This window comes from Hibiscus syriacus, unplaced genomic scaffold (genome assembly GCF_006381635.1).
Source record: "Hibiscus syriacus cultivar Baekdansim isolate YM2019G1 unplaced genomic scaffold, ASM638163v2 tig00112400_pilon, whole genome shotgun sequence".
In the NCBI taxonomy this organism is placed as follows: domain Eukaryota; kingdom Viridiplantae; phylum Streptophyta; class Magnoliopsida; order Malvales; family Malvaceae; genus Hibiscus; species Hibiscus syriacus.
The window spans coordinates 299,949-321,321 of record NW_024063322.1 but is presented as its reverse complement, the minus strand read 5'-3'; the positions used below and the strand labels follow the sequence as shown (position 1 = coordinate 321,321).

General features: G+C 33.6%; 2 pseudogenes; both read left to right on the top strand.

The window, feature by feature from the left end:
* Nucleotides 1–1,475: 1,475 nt before the first annotated feature.
* LOC120179092 lies at nucleotides 1,476–15,632 on the top strand (annotated as a pseudogene).
* Nucleotides 15,633–17,825: 2,193 nt separating this feature from the next.
* Nucleotides 17,826–21,038, top strand: LOC120179091 (annotated as a pseudogene).
* Nucleotides 21,039–21,373: the final 335 nt, after the last annotated feature.

The following is a 21,373-nucleotide window of genomic DNA, read 5'->3' as shown; positions in this document are numbered from 1 at the left end:
ACTCTTTTTAAGAAAATACCACAATATTCTATTAAATTATGTTTCAGTATAAAAATTCAAGTAAAAAAATGTATTTATGAACAGTAAAAAATTCAAGAAAATACCCAAATATTTAATCTCTCATAAACCTTTCATCTTGTTGTTTTAAAACAAATTAAGCTTTCCTTAAGCTTAATTAACACCTAAAGAATCAAAACCCTCTTGAAATTTCCAGAAATTAACCATAAGAAAATCAACTCACCTTGGCTATGAGGCTCCACGGTTGGAAGAAGAGAAGAAATTGAAGAAGATAACCCGGAAACTTATCTTCTCAATTATGATTCACATGGGTATTATAATATCCACTAACCATTATTTAATTATTTCCTTGTTAAATGACCATTTTACCATTTTATTCTTTTAATAATTATCAATAACCCTTCATATATTTTTTTAAATAAGTCATTGAACTATTCAACTTTTCCACTTCAAATCACCAAATTTTGAAATTTTATAATTTAGTCACTAACCCGGTATTGAGGATGTTATATTTGAAGTTCAAACCGAGTTGTAAAATACAACTCGAATAACTCGAAAAGTTTAGTAATTAGTGGATTGATTTTCAAGTTTGAATTGAATCTCTTGATTTGTATCATAAATGTATATTACATATGAAAAAAATATGAAGAAATACACACATATTGTATATGGTTATAAATGATAATTTAAATTGGAATCAAATAATATCATAATATTATAAATATTTATAATTAAATTTAAACAGAAACTCGAAAATGTGACTCGACTGGACTCAAAAAATTCTAAGTCAACTTCGAGTTGTAAAATAGGATTACATTTATTTTAATTTATTAAAAGTAGAACTAGATTGAGAGAATATGTAAATAACAGGATCAAGTGTGTGATTATATCAAAATATTTAACTGTTGTTAACGACAGTTAACTCGAGGTGACCACATCTTAATTAAATAAAAACAAAATTGACCATATCTTATATTTTTTTGAAATTAGTGACCAAAAGTGAACAAAACATAAACGTAAGTAATTTTTCATGTAGTTAACCCTTCAATTTATTACTTTTATTTTAAAATTGATCTTTAATTTATAATTTTTTTTAATTTTAATTTTAATTTTAGACTAGAACTTTTATTTATAAATGCTTAAACATTTCAAAATTATCTTCAAATTATTACTTTTATTTTAAATTGATCTCAAAATTTTAAATATTCTAATAACACCGCAAAAATCAATGAATAAAATAATAACAATAAAAGGTTTAGAGATGAGTTGTAATTTAAGGATGATTTTAAGTTTATAAATAAATCTTTACAACTTATAGATTTTATATTATTCGTCTTTAATTATTTATCCACAACAAAGTTGATGTTGTACCAGGTGCTTTGGAGTTTGCATTACCATTTTCCACCCTAGAGGATGCATGTGTAAGAGTCCTCCAGCTAACCCCCATTAATATCTCGATGGAGTAGCTTCTAGTTTGTTGCTGGATTATATCTTTTAAATCCTTACATTTTTATCTTTGTTCTGCAGAAGGTTGACAAGAAGTTAAGAACATTGAAGATTCTCTTAGCCATGTGGCTGTAGTTGGTTGTGGTTACTCTGGAGTGTAATTAGCTGCTACTATCTCAGAGAGACTACAAGATAGAGGGATAGTACAAGCTATTAACGTTGAAACCACTATCTGTCCAACTGCCCCAGCTGGAAATAGGGAAGCAGCCTTAAAAGTAAGATACTAACTGTAAACACCATTTTTTTCAATATTATTTTATTTGTAAAAAAATTAATATTATAATGTTTCAAATGGGGTTATTAATACCCCCAACCACCCTTGTAAAATCAGGGAGCATTTCCCCGAAAATATGGAATGAAAGACAGTTTGCTTTGACTCTTTTTTCTCTCCAATATTGCTTTTCCTTTTCCTTTCTTTTTTGGCTTTCTCACTTGGTTTTTGCTTCGGTTTCAGGGGTTCACAGGCAGAGGGAGTGGCCACCGTTGAGCGGTGGCCGGCGTGAGAGAGAGATCCTCTCACGGCTAGGAAACTTCGGTTGTTGGTGGCCGGCGTTGGGGGTCGGTTTTACGTCCCTCGGCGTTGTAGAGAAAGAATGGGAGAGGAGGATAACGGGAGAGGTTCTTGGCCGTTTAAGCCGTCTTTCGGGCTTCCATTGGTCGTGGTAAAGGTCGCCGTGGTTGTAGGTCGGTCATCGTCCTGGTGGCCGGCGAGTGGGGGCCGGCGTGCGGCGGCCGAAGGGAAGCGTTGAAGCTTTGGAAAGCTTCTGCCTGGTTCACGTAAATGGAGGAGGAAAATATTATGTTTGTATGGAAAATGGTTAAATCACGTATCAGGTCCCCTATTTCTAGGGGTTTTCTGTTTTGTTCATTTATTTCAGGGTCAAATCGCATTCCAGGTCCTCCCTATTTCAGCGTATCTTGCATTTTGGTCACTATCAGGGTAAAAGCATCCTTAAGCCCTCATATTTTAGCTTCTATTGCACTCTGGTAATTTATTTTGTTATTTATTTTGAATATGCATATTGATTTTATTAACTTTCGAATTTAGTCACTGTTTTTTATGTTTATTCATTTTAGTCACTGTTTGGATTTTGTTTTATTATATTATGATTTGGATGTGATATTTGTAATTTATTTATTTTAGTCATTTTTTTTATTTCTCATTTGGCATATAATTTGTAATATTCTAATTTAGTCCCGAGTTGTGGTGTAATGTATTATACATTATATTTGGCATGTAAAATTTGTAGTATGTATTTTAAGTGATGCATATGTTTTATATTTTATTATTTATAATTTAGGTGAATGTACAATTTTATTTTTTAAACTTAAGTACTTTATTCTCTTTATTTACATTTGTATTGTTCATTTTAGTATTTATTATTTAACCTTTATTATTTAGAACTTTAATTTTTGTAATGTTCATTTTAGTAATTATATTTTGTTTGCTTATTTAACGTAATATTTATGCTTTAAAGTATGCACTTGTTAATTTAGTTCAATTTTATTTCCATCATTGAATAGCATTTAATTTTTATCTTTACTTTAATTTTCATTTATTTGTTCCTAATTAGTATTTTTAATTTATAACTTTTGCCATGAAAATTTGTTTGTGTATATAGATCTAGATATTTGGAATATGTATGAAAGCTTCATAAGCATAACTTAATCGATTTCATAATTGGATTAAGGGTAGTATTTATTTATTTTAAAATATTAAGAAGAGACGGTCTTAAAGTAACTAGATGTCCTATTCTGATATTTTAAAATAAATAAAATCTCTATTTAGAAAAACATAAAACTTTTGAATATGCTTATTTTAGTTTTATTCAATTTGGTTGAATCACATTATTTTAATATTGAGTTCTTGGGAGAAATTATTATATTCTTTTTATTTCAGTTAGAAAGAGAAATATTCGTCCTACAGTATTTTAGGGATTATTTTCTCTTCAATTGGAAATATTAGAATATTTTCTATTTCTCCTTAGAATTTTTCAGTAAATAAAAATTGTATGGTTGAATCTGGAATAATAGGATCATAACTTAAATTTATATTAAAATTCTTAGATTTTCACTATTAGAGACAATTTATAATCGATGGGGTACCAATTATGGGCGTTGTGGGGGTGCTTATCCTTCCCCACACGTAATTGACCCCCGAACCCTTATTATTGCTTAAAAATGAATTTCTGGTTACACGTGGATCAGTGTATCTTTTAAAATGACATTTTTCTTAAAAATTCTTTTAAAAGAAATTTTTTAGGTATTCGACCTACCTAACCCAAAAGGTCGATGGCGACTCTAAAACATTTCAAAACCTTTTCAAAGAAAACCCCAAGTCGTACTAAGTTTTCCCCCGCCCGGGCGGAAAACGGTGTCGACAGCTTGGCGACTCCGCTGGGGACTTTGTGGATCAAGCCCTAAATCGATTATATATTATCTTTATAGTTGTAAATTGAGAATTCGATTTTATTTAATTTACGATTATTTTGATTTCTTTCAATTCTTTTATTATTTTTTTATCATTGTATATTAATATTTGTATTTGATTGATTTTCAGATGTTAAAGTCTCAGATTCGCTTTAGTTCATTTTTGTGTGGTTGTTTGTCAAAGGTTTGATAATTTCTCCTCACACACGACACTTGCATTGCATAACATAAGCTCTATACCCGAGCTCTTCCTTTTAAGTGGGAGTGAAAGCGACGTCTTCGTGAGAATTTATTCTCCGTGTCAGACCTAGCAATTAGCTTCCGGGGTTCATATGTCCTATGTCTTCGTGAGAATTTATTCTCCGTGTCAGGCATAGGAAAATGTGCCCCCTCGAATTGAACTCGATCCGCTTAAGCCTATAATGGGTGAGGATTGAGGGTCTGGCTTGCCCAAGGGGGCACCGACAAGGACAATTCGAGTACCTTTACTCTTAGAACTGAAACCCTGCATATAATAAACCGTAGAAACCCACCCGATTTAAGACAATGCCGAAACTCGTCCATAGATACCCAAATAAGTATACACAAAGGAGAAATGAACTCTAACCTTTGTTTTTTATTTTTATTTATTTATTTTTATAATTGTATGTGAACTAGAAATTATGTGGTTAGGGTTTTATTTCCCCTTCTGTGTTTTATTCATTGTATTTTATGGTTTATTTACTAGTGGAATTTAATCTTTTCATATTTCACTAACATACATTTTCTCTCTTTGATTATTATTTTTACTAACATCTTTTCCTTGTATTGTTTCTTTATTTGTGCATAAACATGTTGTTAATACCCGAGCTATTTATCAAAGTTAGAAGGCTTTTAAAACAACAACGTCACACGAAGGGGTAAATATTTTTATCTACTTTGACATATTGAGACATTGTGTGTTCTTTGAAAGTTGTTCTAGGATAATTACCTTGGAATTAACACATGTTTCATATATATCATGACATAGAAGGTATTGATTCCCGAGTTAATAGTCACATTAGAAGGTTTTCAATACGACAATGTCACTCGAAGAGGTATAATAGAAATGCAAAAATGCATCAATGGTCCAGAAGGGTGTTCCAGGAAACAACTGAAGAGGTACGTCAAGCTGGAATACATGAAGCTCAAATGATGCAGTAAAATAAGCTTTTCAAGGGTGCTACGATGATATTGATACAAGTAAAAAATATGATTGAAGTCATCAGGCAACAACGACAGCCAACACGAGACAGTGGATGATGTCAGTCGCATATGGTCGCTCAACAAATGCATTTCTGGAAAAAAAGTCGAAGCGTTGGAATTTTCCATCAAGCCAAGGATAAAAGAAGATTGTTTCCTTGCATTCTCGATCAAAATTGAAGAAGTCGAGCAATATGACGTGATTTGTAGTTTCCATCTGCCTCATTGTATTAAGACATTGTGTGTTCTTTGGAAGTTGTTTTATGACAATTACTTTGGGATCAATTCCTTTGTTGCATTTACATTTTGTATTTTTGCATTCCCATTTTTGTATCTTTTCATTTGCATGTGCATCTTCACATATTTACATTAGCATCCATACATCGTACATTGCATGATATATATTGCATATCAACGTGCATTATCACGGATCCTGGGAGTAACTCGTTGTATCTTTTGAGGCAAATTGAAGTCACCCCTTCGCATTTAGAAAATAATTGAGAGCTAAAGACTTGATGTTAGAGCTGTCTGAAGTTTGAGGCACATCATTGAGATCCGTGGGGCATGGAGAAGCAAGGCCCAGATTTTGTTTGACCCAAGGGTATTAACCTTTAACTCGTAATGAGACATTCTGGGGCCAGTTACCAAGAAATTCTTCCACCCATCATGAAACCTTGTTGCCCTGGCCTTGTCCTGTTTGACCGTGTTTTTGTTCTTTCCTTAATATATATTTTTGATAATTGAACTTACGTCGTTTTCTAAGGTTATGAGTAATAAATCAAGTTTTAATCTTGTAATTATTTGAATATCGAATGGATTAAAGGTTCTTTTACTACTTCACTAATTATATGCTTTTGACAAGTGGCAAGATTAGACTTTCCATACCCCATCCAAAGCCTAAAGAACCATTGTTGGGTTCCGTACCCGAAATAAAACACATTTACTCCCAAAAGACCGAAATTTGACATCACTTCCCTCTGAAACAATAAAGCCATGCCTTTATCCTCCCCGAGGCACTGAAACCTGTACTTTTACCTTCCCAGACATAAATAATCTTTTCATGACTTTACATTTTTCAGAATTACGACTTTAAAGTCACACATTTCCCTTCCTATACACAGAACCACCATTCATTTCCCAATTTCAATAAAATCGGGAGGTATAAAGTACAAGATGTCTGCATATACGAGAACCATTTCTGCAAGAAGAAAGACAAGATGGAGTGTTGCAGATCAAGTTTTTTGAAAGAGGATTAGAATAATTGGGGCATACCAGGGGCAAATGGAAGAAAAAAAAATAAAGGGTATCATTGAAATAATTCTATCATGCATTAATTACATTTTTCATGTAAATAAAATTAATCTTGAATACTCGTCCCCTTGGGGATACCTCGTTTACAAAGACTTCCATGTATGAGATGATAAATGGCTTTGTTTCATTTATCCTTTTATATGTATATATATACCCCTTGTTGTCCCCTTTTGAGCCTATAATATTGTTTCTTCTGATCCAACCCTAACCAAGGATCACCCTCCACACTGGGGGGTAAAGATGAAGGACATCTGCTCGCATGTGTGAAGATCATCAATCTAGATTTCGCTACAGAGGCGAGTCATAGGAAGAAATAACAAGATATTACAAGGTGGACCAAATACGAAGCGCTCGAAGATCAAATCGAATTGACAACATAGAGAGAAAAAGAAAAGATATATAAAAACACAAAAAAAAAAAAAAAAAAAAAAAAAAAACAGAAAAAAAAAAAGAAAAGAAAGAGAAAAAAAAAAAAAGAAAAAAAAGAAAGAAATGGACAGATCCAACACTTCAAGATGGGTGGTTCAAAGATTTAGAATCAATTCGCCAGAAGATTAGAGAACACCAAAAGAAAATAGAATAAAAGACGGATGAGCAGATTCAAATCAGGCCGAGCAATATTGAAGATGGCCGAACGAATTGATCCTTGGTTCGATAACCCTTAAACACTTGTTTGGGCCTATTTATCCTTTTCTTTCATAACCGTGAGCCTTAGCCTACGTTACGTGCCTGAAAAGTCCCTTCTAATCATACATGGATTTTTAAGTGGAGAGACTATCTTCAGATTTCATTCCGCCCCTTAGGGTTAATTTTATTTGTAAAAAATAGTTTTCTAAAATCTTTAATGCATGATAGGGAAAAATAAAAGGAGGGTTCAAGACTTAAAATTTTAGATTACGTCTTGAAACCAAAGGAGAATTCGAGTTGAAAACCTAAAAAGGCTGCTCGAATATGAAGATTGTCAACTACTGCACATAAGACGATCTTATACATATCTTGATGAAGCTCTGCACATTCCAAAGGCGCTCACGAGGGCTGAGAACCAGTAAACATTTCCAGAAGAGAAGCATGACGGTTGCTTCATCAGATCAATAAACATACCATAATCAAGAACGCAAGAAGCCAACCTGAAACACATTACCTCCTCAGATTAACCTGAAACACATTACCTTCCCAAGTCAGCCTAAGCCTTATATCATCATTAATCCTTACACTTTGCAAATGTATATAATTTTTTAAGGATTAAAAGAAAATTTGACTTATTTGATATTCAGTGAACTCTTGTCTTACAATTTGTTTTGATTGTGAGCCGAAAGAAAATGACAACACTTTTGAATTTTATTAAACATTTTTCGTATTTCTAAAATAAAAGAAAGGAGAAAAACATTTTCAATCATGACAATCTCAAGTGAAAAAGGTCATTGAAGCTGGTGAGGTTCATTCTGCCTCAATCAGAGAAAGAACAAACGATGTCAGAGTAATGAAGACATTTCACATAGTCCGAGAGATCGGAAAGATTGAAGGATAGAACTTCCAACACTTCTTCGTGACGTTGTCGATAATCCATCAAGAAGAAGATGATCGCCTTAATCGAAAGGGACACCTATCTCAACTAATGGCAAAGATTCAAGACATTTCTATTAGAAGAATTGACCACTTCTTAAATGTCCATATAATTCTGGCATCATCCCTCAAGTTATTAGATAACATTATTGTTTGGTGATACAAGTGCAAGATAATTCGAGATTAAGATTTTGGCACGAAGAGAGCCACAAGTACCCATATTGGGGCATTACCTAAACCAGATGTCATTAAGATCACAAGATTCAAACCAAACAAACATGATGAATGACACCCGTCGCTTAGAGTGCCAAGGTCGAAAGATGAACACAAAAAGAGCTCACATTGAGTTGAACCATTCACGCTGCAGTTAACCAAAGACTCTTGAGAAACAATTTTGATTGAAAATCAAGTCAAAGACATGTAAGGGGCCCAGTCATCTACCTGATCACAACAAGGATTCAAGGGAGGAAACACTTCTTCTACAATCATGTTGAAGAAACAAGACAAAAGATAGAACATGGGAGAGACATGATTGCTCCAGATGATTAGTTTGACCATGCTAATGTTGGGGCAGAATCCATACAAGAGTGATCAAGTGAAGGAGGACCGAGATCTCCATTTTGAAATCAAAAGAGGATTACTGATAAACATTTCCACACATAAGAAAGTCATGCATTACATTTAGATACATATTGCATTCACATTTCATGCATCAAAGCATATTTTTACAGATTTTTCAAAATAAGAGAAAGAGAAGAAAAAATTAGAATTCAAACCTCAAATGGAGGGAATTACATTAATAGTGGCAGAAACTCAAGAATTGAGGAGCTCAATACACAAAACAATAATCATTTTTGAAGTGGGAAATGTTACCCAGCTAATGTATTTTTTTAGAAACTAAGTCTGATCTTCAGAAGTTTCTTGATGATTTTTAAATGAGCTTTTAAAGAAACTAAGTCTGATTTTCAGAAGTTTCTTGATGATTTTTAAATGAGCTTTCAAAGAAATTAAGTCTGATTTTCAGAAGTTTCTTGACAATTTCAAATGAGCTTTCAAAGAAATTAAGTCTGATTTTCAGAAGTTTCTTGACAATTTCAAATGAGCTTTTAAAGAAACTAAGTCTTATTTTCAGAAGTTTCTTGACGATTTTCAAGTGAGGTTTTAAAGAAACTAAGTCTTATTTTCAGAAGTTTCTTGATGATTTCAAATAAGTTTTCAATGAAACTAAGTCTGATTTTCAGAAGTTTCATGATGATTTTCAAGTGAGTTTTTAAAGAAACTAAGTCTGATTTTCAGAAGTTTCTTGATGATTTCAAATAAGTTTTCAACGAAACTAAGTCTGATTTTCAGAAGTTTCATGATGATTTCAAATGAGTTTTTAAAGAAACTAAGTCTGATTTTCAGAAGTTTCATGATGATTTTCAAGTGAGTTTTTAAAGAAACTAAGTCTGATTTTCAGAAGTTTCTTGATGATTTCAAATAAGTTTTCAACGAAACTAAGTCTGATTTTCAGAAGTTTCATGATGATTTCAAATGAGTTTTTAAAGAAACTAAGTCTGGTTTTTAGAAGTTTCTTGACGCTTTTCAAATGTGTTTTAAAGAAACTAAGTCTGATTTTCGAAAGTTTCTTGATTTTTCTCAAATGAACGTTCAAAGAAATTAAGCCTAATTTTTAGGGGTTTCTTGATGTTTTCAAATGAATTGTCAAAGAAATTAAGCCTGGTTTTCAGGGGTTTCTTGATTTTTTTTAAAACTTTTGAAAGAAGCTAAGCCTAATTTTAGGGGTTTCTTGATAACTGTAAATGAATATTTTTGAAGAAGTTAAATTTATCAAAAGAAAAAATTTTACTGGAGAAAGATGTGCCCATTCACAAGTCAAGATTCGAAAAAATACACTTAGGTGCGGCAGATAAAGAAGACAGTCAAACCAGGAAAGAATGAAGATTGATCTAGCAATGAAGACTGCTCTCGCAACCATTTCCAACAGATCAAGAAAACCATCATTCATACATGACTAGCATCTTTGCATTATACATTTCATCATTTCATACACATGATAAATTTTGATTTCCCTCTCATGAGGATTCCTGTAAAGTTTATTTTGAAAAACTATTTTGTCCTTCTTAGGATCATTTTTTAGAGAATTGTTTGAGTCCTTCTTAGGACCGTTTTTCTGGGATATCACATGAGTATTTCTTAAGATTTTTCCCTAGAAGCATTTTCAATTATGTTTTTTCCAACTTGACTTTTCTAGGACACTTCAATGAGAATGAGCAGTTTCGTTTCCAGGATGGACCCAACAAAGACAAAAACACAGCAATTTGCAACATTAAGGATTTCAAAGAGCCAACAAAGATTTCATTTCACGACTTCCGCAAAGAATCAATCCATAGTTTTCACCATTAAAAGAAATGGATCTCAGCAAAATCCTAGGACCTTTGGATCAATACATTCGGGTACTTCAAACGCCATTATTACTGACATATGATAATCTTTTGCAGGTTTAAAACTTTTCAAAGAGAAGATGAACCAATCAATATTTCAAATGAAGAGTTCATAATGAGAAGAACTCGTCCTAAAGGAGAAGGTTCGTAATGAGAAGAACTTGTTCCTTTCAAATTCACCACAGAAGGAGGTGACCCAACATTTCCAGAAGAGTTCATAATGAGAAGAACTCGTCCTAAAGGAGAAGGTTCGTAATGAGAAGAGCTTGTTCCTTTCAAATTCACCACAGAAGGAGGTGACCCAACATTTCCAGAAGAGTTCATAATGAGAAGAACTCGTCCTAAAGGAGAAGGTTCGTAATGAGAAAAACTTGTTCCTTTCAAATTCACCACAGAAGGAGGTGACCCAACATTTCCAGAAGAGTTCATAATGAGAAGAACTCGTCCTAAAGGAGAAGGTTCGTAATGAGAAAAACTTGTTCCTTTCAAATCCACCACAGAAGGAGGTGACCCAACATTTCCAGAAGAGTTCATAATGAGAAGAACTCGTCCTAAATGAGAAGGTTCGTAATGAGAAGAGCTTGTTCCTTTCAAATCCACCACAGAAGGAGGTGACCCAATATTTCCAGAAGAGTTCATAATGAGAAGAACTCGTCCTAAAGGAGAAGGTTCGTAATGAGAAGAGCCTGTTCCTTTCAAATCCACCACAGAAGGAGGTGACCCAACATTTCCAGAAGAGTTCATAATGAGAAGAACTCGTCCTAAAGGAGAAGGTTCGTAATGAGAAGAGCTTGTTCCTTTCAAATCCACCACAGAAGGAGGTGACCCAACTTTTCCAGAAGAGTTCATAATGAGAAGAACTCGTCCTAAAGGAGAAGGTTCGTAATGAGAAGAGCATGTTCCTTTCAAATCCACCACAGAAGGAGGTGACCCAACATTTCCAGAAGAGTTCATAATGAGAAGAACTCGTCCTAAAGGAGAGGGTTCGTAATGAGAAGAGCATGTTCCTTTCAAATCCACCGCAGAAGGAGGTGAACCAACATTTCCAGAAGAGTTCATAATGAGAAGAACTCGTCCTAAAGGAGAAGGTTCGTAATGAGAAGAGCCTGTTCCTTTCAAATTCACCCCAGAAGGAGGTGAATCGACATTTCCAGAAGAGTTCATAATGAGAAGAACTCATCCGACAAAAGAAGAAGAAGTTCATAATGAGAAGAACTTGTTCAACCTTAGCTCGATTCATCACATATGGAGTTGAATCAGCAACACCTCACTCGAGGGATCAACCTTTCCAGTGGAGAGTTCATAATGAGAAGAACTCATCCGAGGAAGGAGAAGAAGTTCATAATGAGAAGAATTTTTTCAACTTTAGCTTGTTTCCATCGCATAAGGAATTGGAACATCACCGACTTTTGCTCGTCCATCACATAAGGAGTTGGATCAACATAATCATTTCGCCAGTCCCTCACATAAGGAGTTGTATCAGCATCACCTTGGCTCAATCATCACAGAAGGAGGTGGATCAACATTTCCAGTTGAGAGTTCATAATGAGAAGAACTCATCCGACGAGGGAGAAGAAGTTCATAATGAGAAGAACTTGTTCAACCTTGGCGATTCCATCACAGAAGAAAGTGAACTGACATCATCAACGAAGAGTTCATAATGAGAAGAATTCGTCCGATCAGAAGAAATTGAAGTTCAAGATTTTAGCAATTTAGTCTAGATAAAAAATGGTGCTTACTATCTTTGCTCTATTCATGTTCCACAGTAATGAGCAAAGAGGGGCAGCTGTAAACACCATTTTTTTCAATATTATTTTATTTGTAAAAAAATTAATATTATAATGTTTCAAATGGGGTTATTAATACCCCCAACCACCCTTGTAAAATCAGGGAGCATTTCCCCGAAAATATGGAATGAAAGACAGTTTGCTTTGACTCTTTTTTCTCTCCAATATTGCTTTTCCTTTTCCTTTCTTTTTTGGCTTTCTCACTTGGTTTTTGCTTCGGTTTCAGGGGTTCACAGGCAGAGGGAGTGGCCACCGTTGAGCGGTGGCCGGCGTGAGAGAGAGATCCTCTCACGGCTAGGAAACTTCGGTTGTTGGTGGCCGGCGTTGGGGGTCGGTTTTACGTCCCTCGGCGTTGTAGAGAAAGAATGGGAGAGGAGGATAACGGGAGAGGTTCTTGGCCGTTTAAGCCGTCTTTCGGGCTTCCATTGGTCGTGGTAAAGGTCGCCGTGGTTGTAGGTCGGTCATCGTCCTGGTGGCCGGCGAGTGGGGGCCGGCGTGCGGCGGCCGAAGGGAAGCGTTGAAGCTTTGGAAAGCTTCTGCCTGGTTCACGTAAATGGAGGAGGAAAATATTATGTTTGTATGGAAAATGGTTAAATCACGTATCAGGTCCCCTATTTCTAGGGGTTTTCTGTTTTGTTCATTTATTTCAGGGTCAAATCGCATTCCAGGTCCTCCCTATTTCAGCGTATCTTGCATTTTGGTCACTATCAGGGTAAAAGCATCCTTAAGCCCTCATATTTTAGCTTCTATTGCACTCTGGTAATTTATTTTGTTATTTATTTTGAATATGCATATTGATTTTATTAACTTTCGAATTTAGTCACTGTTTTTTATGTTTATTCATTTTAGTCACTGTTTGGATTTTGTTTTATTATATTATGATTTGGATGTGATATTTGTAATTTATTTATTTTAGTCATTTTTTTTATTTCTCATTTGGCATATAATTTGTAATATTCTAATTTAGTCCCGAGTTGTGGTGTAATGTATTATACATTATATTTGGCATGTAAAATTTGTAGTATGTATTTTAAGTGATGCATATGTTTTATATTTTATTATTTATAATTTAGGTGAATGTACAATTTTATTTTTTAAACTTAAGTACTTTATTCTCTTTATTTACATTTGTATTGTTCATTTTAGTATTTATTATTTAACCTTTATTATTTAGAACTTTAATTTTTGTAATGTTCATTTTAGTAATTATATTTTGTTTGCTTATTTAACGTAATATTTATGCTTTAAAGTATGCACTTGTTAATTTAGTTCAATTTTATTTCCATCATTGAATAGCATTTAATTTTTATCTTTACTTTAATTTTCATTTATTTGTTCCTAATTAGTATTTTTAATTTATAACTTTTGCCATGAAAATTTGTTTGTGTATATAGATCTAGATATTTGGAATATGTATGAAAGCTTCATAAGCATAACTTAATCGATTTCATAATTGGATTAAGGGTAGTATTTATTTATTTTAAAATATTAAGAAGAGACGGTCTTAAAGTAACTAGATGTCCTATTCTGATATTTTAAAATAAATAAAATCTCTATTTAGAAAAACATAAAACTTTTGAATATGCTTATTTTAGTTTTATTCAATTTGGTTGAATCACATTATTTTAATATTGAGTTCTTGGGAGAAATTATTATATTCTTTTTATTTCAGTTAGAAAGAGAAATATTCGTCCTACAGTATTTTAGGGATTATTTTCTCTTCAATTGGAAATATTAGAATATTTTCTATTTCTCCTTAGAATTTTTCAGTAAATAAAAATTGTATGGTTGAATCTGGAATAATAGGATCATAACTTAAATTTATATTAAAATTCTTAGATTTTCACTATTAGAGACAATTTATAATCGATGGGGTACCAATTATGGGCGTTGTGGGGGTGCTTATCCTTCCCCACACGTAATTGACCCCCGAACCCTTATTATTGCTTAAAAATGAATTTCTGGTTACACGTGGATCAGTGTATCTTTTAAAATGACATTTTTCTTAAAAATTCTTTTAAAAGAAATTTTTTAGATATTCGACCTACCTAACCCAAAAGGTCGATGGCGACTCTAAAACATTTCAAAACCTTTTCAAAGAAAACCCCAAGTCGTACTAAGTTTTCCCCCGCCCGGGCGGAAAACGGTGTCGACACTAACTTCTTGAAAACATGAGAAATCTGGCCCTTTTTTCTTCTTATGTTCCCATGATTTTTCAATATTAAACAATAAAATCTGTAGAGAGGTTTATTTGGTTTTAAAGAAGAAAAGGAGTTTGTCTTGTTTTACATTTGATTTATAGAATTCACGTATGATGGTTGCATGACCAAGAAGGCATGATCAGTTTTCCGAATTGGTAATGAGCTTAAATTTGGCATCAATGTTGATCCTGGTAATGCATGGATTTTCAGGTCATATTGGGGAACCTATTAATCAACGCATGCCTTTTTCCTGGTGACCTATTAATTTTCTTGCTGGAAAGTCCAGTTTTTGTACCATTAGGATAATTTAATTTGAAGCACTACTTGATTCACTTTTCCTTTTATTTGTAGATAAGGTGCTGAAATTCTGCAAAAGCATGCTAGTTTTTTACTGAACAGCATATATTGCATTGTTATTTCAGTTTTAGGCAGAAGTTGAAGCGTGAATTTCCTCACGTTGCGAATGCTCTCATTAATAAATATTATTTCAAAGAATCAGGGCCTAATGCGATTAGATATGTCCATAAGAATCTAAGCTTCTTATGATTGTGTTGTGTCTTATGCTTTTAATTCGCATGCTTGTAGTATGTAAATTTTAGCAGCTGTAGCAGCCTTAAGTTTGGCTGTACTTTTGTTTCTGCTATTGAACTAGGTTCTTTCATCTAGGAAAGTGCAACTTCTCCTGGGTTATTTCGTTCGTTGCATACAGAGAGTCAATGACATGGAAGCTTCAGAAGATGCAACTGTGAAAAGAGAAGGCAAGGACATTGCAGATTCCAACTCACAGAAATATGTTTTGGATCTGCAACCTGCTGAAAAGGGATTAGAAAGTGAAATTCTGGAAGCAGACTTTGGTCTTATGGACAGTTGGGTCCAAAGCTCTTCTTCCTGAACTTGAACCCTGTGACAAACCCCACTAACTTCCACTGAATGCCAGAGGACAAGCAGAAACTGATGAAACGCTCCGTGTTAAGGGCCATCCGCGTATATTTGCACTTGGTGACTCGTCTTCTTTAAGGGACTCAGCTGGAAGCCTTCTGCCTGCCACAGCTCAGGTATAACCTGCATGATTTATTGTTTTGTAAGATTTGGTTATATTTTTCCGTTTCACTGCTTGATGAAGCACTGCCAAAGTTGACTTTTTTGGTCTTTTTTTTTCCTGAGTGGAACCGAAGGTTTTCTACAGATCCGGAACTGAAACTTTCCAAACCTGTAATGTTTTCTACTTTGCTTATTTTGTTTGATTGACTTGCTTGCTTGTCTTTCCCACGTTGCTTTTCAGCAAGCGGACTTTGCTGGTTGGAATCCATGGGCTTCCATTAATAATAGTCCATTGTTGCCATTTAGGTTAGAATATTAACACTTATGATGTGGCTAAGAAGGAAATCAGCAATAAAACAATAAAATTATGACTGAAATACAAATGGGAAGTAAGATGGAACTCAATAAAACTTAGGGTTATAAAAAACATCTAGTTTCACATTTAATTCAAAGAAAATAATAGGAATAATTGTTTTGGCCGTAAAGCCTACAACTTATTTGTATAGGCTAGTTTTCTTGCAAGCAATGTTTAATCATAACCCTAGATCTAAACCCTAAAGATATTATAAAATTATGCTCCCGCATCATTAATATGAAAGTAAATTGCATGGCTTGGTATGGTACCAGTGGAGCCTTAATTTTTCTCCAAGCCATGTATCTTGATATTCTTCTTCTTTCCCTCTGTTCATCCTGTTTGCTAATTGTGTTTTTTCAATAAAGCATCCATACGATCAGTCCCTCATTAAGATTTTGCTGTTGTGTTTGGTATGGTACATTGTGTTAAGTTGTATTGAAGTGGAACAAGTTGTCATAACCCATCATATTTGATGAGCAGATTCCAGAATCTTGGGGAGATGATGACCCTAGGTAGAAATGATGCAGCCATTTCACCAAGTTTCGTCGATGATATGGTACATTGTGGTAAGTTGTTTTGTGCATCGAGTTCTCTACATTTGCCCCTATTTCAAGTGTTTAACCAAATTTCCATCATCTCAGCAAGGAAATTAGCATACATGATCAGATTACCGACAGACGAGAACCGGGTTAAGGTGGGTCTTAGTTGGTTCGCCTAGTCGGCCATAGATTCGGTTGCATCGGTGCAGAGCACTCTAACAAAGGTTCTTTCAGGCTCATAGATAACTGTTACTCTGTAAGAAAGCTACACTAATTAGATTTATAATGGTTTTGATAGTTAAATTGGTGCAGAGCACTCTAACAATTGTAACGTACTATGTTGTTCTTTAACAATTAAAAGATTAGGGATAATATCTCATAGATATCGTCATGGTTTTTAGAACCGGACCGGTTAGCGAACCGGTCATGCTACCAGTTCACTGATTCAACCGGTCGAACCGGTTCGACCGGTCGGAAGAACCGGACGACGTCATAATTATTTAAAAAATTAAATAAAAATACCAAAAATATTTAATAAAAAATAATTTTTTATATCACAAGTCATATTCAAAGCAAGCCATAACATATATAAGTTAAAAACCATAAAATCAAGTGAAACAAAATGATTCAAATTAACTACAACATAATAATTAAGGTAAAACATATTAAATAATAAATATAATTATATAACTATAATTAAAAAAAATTGGGGTAAAAAAAATCATAACAAAATGATATTGTTTGGTTTAATTTTTTTTAAAAAACAATCTCACATGGCTAAGAAACATAGAAAAGCATCCCAAAAGTCTAAAGAGAAAATATGAGAACAAAACAATCTCACATTGCTAAGAAACATAAAAGCGCATCACAACTAACTTCTATAAATAATAGATGTAATTTGACATTCAAAATCATGGAGCCTTTTGGTGAGCATTGAGTGAATTATTATTTCACTTCAATCAAGCTCGAATTTTAGGCTTCAATCTAGCTTTTAATTTTTTTTGAGTTTAAGCATTTTTAAGTTCAAGTTTCAATATTATATTTCGAGTTTGAGTTGAACTTGATAATTTTTAGTTTGTGAGTTTGAGTTGAGTTGAGCTTACTTTTAAAGTTTTCAAGTTCGAGTCGAGCTCAGCAATACTCGAGTTCAACTTGGCTCGTTTAACAAACGATGTTGTTTGATTTAATTTTTTTTTTAAAAAAACAAAAATCCCGGTTTTTCCGGTTTTCAGCCGGTCCGGTTTGAACGGTTCAGCGGTTCTGGCCGGTTCACTAATAACGGTTCAGCGGTTCTGGCCGGTTCACTAATAACGGTTCAACCGGTTTAAATTGAATCGGACTAAGCAACGGTTCCCGATTGAATCTGTTGAACCGGCTGATCCGATTTTCAAAAAAGAGGATATCGTTCAATGAAGTAATGCAATAAGAAATATTAAAATATTATTAGATTTTTTTTACACTCATGTGATTACAACATGGATATGATTTTTTCATTATAATAATATTAAATATTACTTAAAAGAAAGGCTTTTTTTTAACAATTTTCTAATTGAATCCACGATAGAAATTTAATAATAATATTGAGTAAATACACATTTAAAAAGTTATTTTATAACTAGATTTTGCGACGTGTTTGGATAATCATCATAATCTACTCTTGTTCCTGAATAAGGTGTAATCAAAATAGTCAATTATACTTTTCAATTCATAAAAAGATAAGTACTATTCCTTATACATTATTTAATTTTATAATTAATATTATTTTAAATTTAAACTTATATAAATTTATAATTATAATATACATTACCAAATACGACTTAAAAAATTATAACAATTACACTCTATAAACCAAGTTCATACATAATTATAAGAATAATTACGAGCAAATATGGTTTAAAAGTTTACAAATTCTGCAGGGAAAACCTGGAGTAACTGGGGCAGTCATGTGGGACAGTGGAGTTGTGTTAGGGAAGTTTATCGAGCATGCTGTGGACTTGGGGATGCTTGTTCTTCAAAGCAAGAAGGTCGTTGAATTGGGTTCTGGCTGTGGATGAGTAGGGTACTTTTATTCACTTGAATTCTTTTTATTTCGTATATTTTAGTCTGTTAGTGATGTCTTCTGAAAACGCCATGGCTCTTCAAAAAGGATAGATTCAAAACTGACTTATGTAGCTGTCATGCTGTTTAGCAGCAGGATTTTAGTCTTCTTGAATTAGCATATCATACACATAGGATTCGTGATTTTGGTTTCTATTTTTATAAAGATTTTAATGAAGACATTTTCTTTTCTCACTTGGGAGTATGTTATTTGCATTTTCAGTTGTATAGGAGCTCTTTTAGGTGCTCAAGTTATCCTCACTGATCTGGCTGATAGACTGAGGTTACTTAAAAAGAATGCTGAGACCAACCTGCGACATGGAGTTTGGGGTTCTGCTGCTGTGAAGGAACTCACCTGGGGAGATGATCCTGACAATGATTTGATTGAAACTCCACCTGATTATGGTACTAAGATTCGCTTATTCTTTCCTGGTTACAAGCTTTGATACTGTTAAGTTGCAAGTGCTCAGTTTGCTAAAAAAAAGATGCTGATTTTCCATGATTATATAATAAAGGTTGGATTTTCTGGTGGCAGTGGAATGTTACAAACGTGCTTTGTTAGGCACAAAAGGCACGTGTCTTATTAAAATCACCTTGCCTGAAGGGGTGAAAGGTGCTTTGTTTGATATGAGCTGCATCTGTGCACCTAGGTTTGTGCCTCGTTTTTATCAATCAGCTTAGTTTAACTTCCACTTTAAATAGTTATTATTTTGTTTTCAATTGACTAGGCATTTACCTGAATCAGTGATGTCAAGGTCTGTGCTTAGGCATGCCTACACGTTGCGTCTTAGTGTTGAACAACAAAAACACTTTAGATTTCAGGTGAGGCACATTTGATTTGGCGAACACCTAGTCCGTTGCTTCTAGTTTTTTTTTTTTCCTTGTATGGTGATAGACATAAGAAAAGCCTGTTTGATTGAGTTTCTTTTAATTCTATCACTTTTAATTTTCTTAATTAAATGTACCTTTACTAGTGAAAAGGGATAGTATCAAACTTTCACTTCTCAATATTTGAGTTTTCAACAACAAAAATGGGACCATAAGGAAATCATATTGTCCAACAAAAAAAATGTACTATTGTTTTGTAGATAAACCATACCACACTTTAGAGTTTATTATCATAACTATATATTTTAAGCTTCTTTCATATATACACACACGCAAAAATATACATATATACATATTGTTCCTAACTTCACTTTGGCCAGAGCTTTTTTTGACAATATTGGTGTGAATCACGATTTGATAGTTATTTAGTATGGATGAATATTTCAATTATATTTCAAAGGTTTTACGTGCGAATGCACACATGATTAATATGTGTTTTTGAGGAGCATCATAACTTTTGTAGCCTTCTTGGGAAATCTAAGTAGGATTTTTCTTCTCAGAATTCCATAGTCTCAATTAACTATCTGATGAAGTTAATGCTGAATGTTTGTTCTAATAACGAAAGGAATTGAAATCATAGAAGAGAGTGGTTTAGTTATAAAGATGTGCTGCTATTTCCTCCAAGATCCATAGGCTAAACGTTTGAGGGGTTGGAACTTTTGCTCTATTAGTATAATGACTCTACTGACAATTGATATTGCCTATAGTTAAAGACCAAGGATATCCATAACTTTGGACCATAACGGATTAGTAGATAATGACATTGCCACCTGGCAAGAGCTAATGTGTTGAAATTTGAATGTTTGTAGTCACAGTGCTGAACTCCTTTGATCAAAATTTGGAATTTTTTCATGAGAACATAAAATATTCAATCAAATTTAATCTTGTATTCATTCATAAGTTACGTGTACGTACCACTTTTCTAGTACCAGGGTCAGATGTGATCTACAGTGAAGGAGCAGTTGTGGATTTACTGGATACCCTTATACTACTATGTGGACAACGAACGACAGTGTTTTTGTCCGGAGAACTTCGAAATGGTTAGAATTTCTCCCTCACACAAACATACTTTCATACATGCATACACATGCACTTCTCTTAGATTTTGCTTGGTTGGGTGGAAAAATAGAAGTATGCAAGGATGGAGTGGAAAAATAGAGAGAATAAATTGAGTGTGCTCGGTAGGAAAGAAAAGCAAGGATAAAGAAAATGAGAGGGATGATAATTTTTCATCCTCGTGTGTAAAAACAAATCATTCCAATATGGAATGCGAGACAGATGTGGTTTAGTTCAAAATATGCACTTTTCAAAGCTTAATTTTGTTTACCAAGCACACCATGTGAAGAAAAATAATAATTTTTCATGTGTTCCACCCCTTTCGACTTTTCATCCTTAAAATTTTCTTTTTACTTTACTAAGAAAAGCCTTACTGATATGTTACTTATGATACATAAACTGCCGATGCTGTGCTTGAATGATTTTTAGAAGCTGCAGTGAAGGATTTTGTGGTTGGGCGCGTGGATCAGTCACAGTGGCATCCAGACTATCGTACTCCGAGGGCTGTGATGTACACCTCTTTCAAGTCTACACGTGTGAAAATTACATTATCAAAAAAAAAAAAAAAGATAGATAGATGATTTCTTAATTCATGTGAGTTTGCATAACAAAACTAAAAGAAAGTACTTAGAAACATTAGAGATTACCAAATCTTATTTTTTGTTCTAATCTTGTTCGAGACTTTCTGCTATTCTAAAGGTGTTTTGGTTACGATTATCTCTCTAAAAATATTAACATTTTTTTAATGATCTAACCTTGTATCGAAGAAATTGAATAATCTTTATGAATAGGTAATTTGAATAAATGTCAGCTTAACATTGTTAGATGATTTAAAGTTTGGATTAACTCCACACTAATAGCGAAGGGAGGGGCACAGAATTCAAATTAAAGGATATGGCTTAAATTCCTAATTTAA